This window comes from Nicotiana attenuata, unplaced genomic scaffold (genome assembly GCF_001879085.1).
Source record: "Nicotiana attenuata strain UT unplaced genomic scaffold, NIATTr2, whole genome shotgun sequence".
NCBI classification, from domain to species: domain Eukaryota; kingdom Viridiplantae; phylum Streptophyta; class Magnoliopsida; order Solanales; family Solanaceae; genus Nicotiana; species Nicotiana attenuata.
Genome location: NW_017671934.1, coordinates 162,282 through 163,954, shown reverse-complemented (window position 1 = coordinate 163,954; position 1,673 = coordinate 162,282).

Below are 1,673 nucleotides of genomic sequence, written 5' to 3'. Positions count from 1 at the left end.
AGCCCCACTCCAACGCCTGTTTTAGAGACCTTAAGTATTCCACCCTCTATTTAAAATGCAAAGAATTCCATCAACCCTAAGAAGAAGAAACATTCTCATACAAATTCTAAGGCAAAAGAGCACTTGCTATGGAAACACCATTTCCCCCTCAACTAGAAAACCCACTGTTAGTTCATGTCCAACCTCCACAAGCTCAGGACTACCAACCTGTCTCGTGGATGGAAATGGGACTTATGGGCCATGCAGTGTCGTTCAATCTTCAAATCAATGGCCAGGACTCAATTGTCATACTACACTACACAAAATACTTAGCCCAATTGGTAGCGGAGAGCATGAGGTTGGCCATGAATAACTATCTAAATAAAGTTTGGCTAAACAACATCCTACAACCCCTAGATCCTTCAGTGAACCCACAACTAGTGAATGCAATGAGAAACCAATGGAATTTGCCACCACATTTCAATCTAATCTACCTACAGAATTCTCTCCTAGACATGCCATTCTTCCCACCAGAAATGTTAAACTAACTCAATCCCATATTCATGCCATGGGAGAATCCTCAACCAGTCCAGGAGCCACCAATTCCCCAACCATACCAGCAACCTCCACCACCACCTCACCAAGTAGCTCAAGAACCGGAACCAATAGAAGCAGAAATGGAGGAGGAAGAGGAACCACTCAACATAATCTTAGAACAATTCCTAGAGTTCTCAAAATCTAGACGGGATTAAGGTATATCTCTTCAAGGAGATGCAAGAGAAGAGGTATGTGCTCAATTACCCACTAGCATTATACAAATGCTCGATAGATATCATACCACCCCAGGATCCAACGGTTGCAACAGAGCCATGATTCTAGTTCCATCACTGAGAAGGAACCCAATACTAGGGGTAGTGAGGGAGAACATGGAGCTAGCAAACTCAAACCTTAATATCTCTACGAATCGTCCAACCAACTTAATCATTTGGAACATAAGGAGTGGAAACAACGAAAATTTTAGTAGGAATTTTAGAGAAATGGTGGACACTCACAGGCCATGCATGGTTGCTTTGTTAGAAACCAGAATGGGAAATCATGTTGAGCTTCTTAATTCCAGCGGAGGGTTAGAGAGGAGGTATCGTGGCACTGTATAACCATGAGGTTGTGACTGTCCAGAATTTTATTCGTAGGAATCAAGAAATATATGCAACAATAGAGGTACTACCTATCCGTAAACCTTGGTTTTTTTAGTACAATATATGCTAGCACTGAAATCCTTAAAAGAAATGTTATGTGGGGAACCCTTGAAAATATTAGTAGAAATTACATAGGGCCTTAGATGGTGGGAGGATATTTTAATAAAATTTTTGTGTAGATGAATAATATGGAGGCAGGCCCCTAAATGATAATAGCGCTATGTTTCTTTGGTCTAAACTTAATTGTTGTAAATTACTTGATCTTGACTTTAAGGGATGCAAATATACTTGGTCAAACCATAGGCACAAAGATAAGGGCCTTATAATGGAAAGACTTGATAAAGTATTAGTAAATGAGGAATGGGTAGATTTATTCCCTAAAAGCTCTATAATTCACCTTCCTAAAACTTATTCGGATCATAACCTTATCCTAATAAAATTAATCCCTAGAAATAAAATCCTTCACAAACAACCCTTTAGGCTAGAAACCTTTTAGTG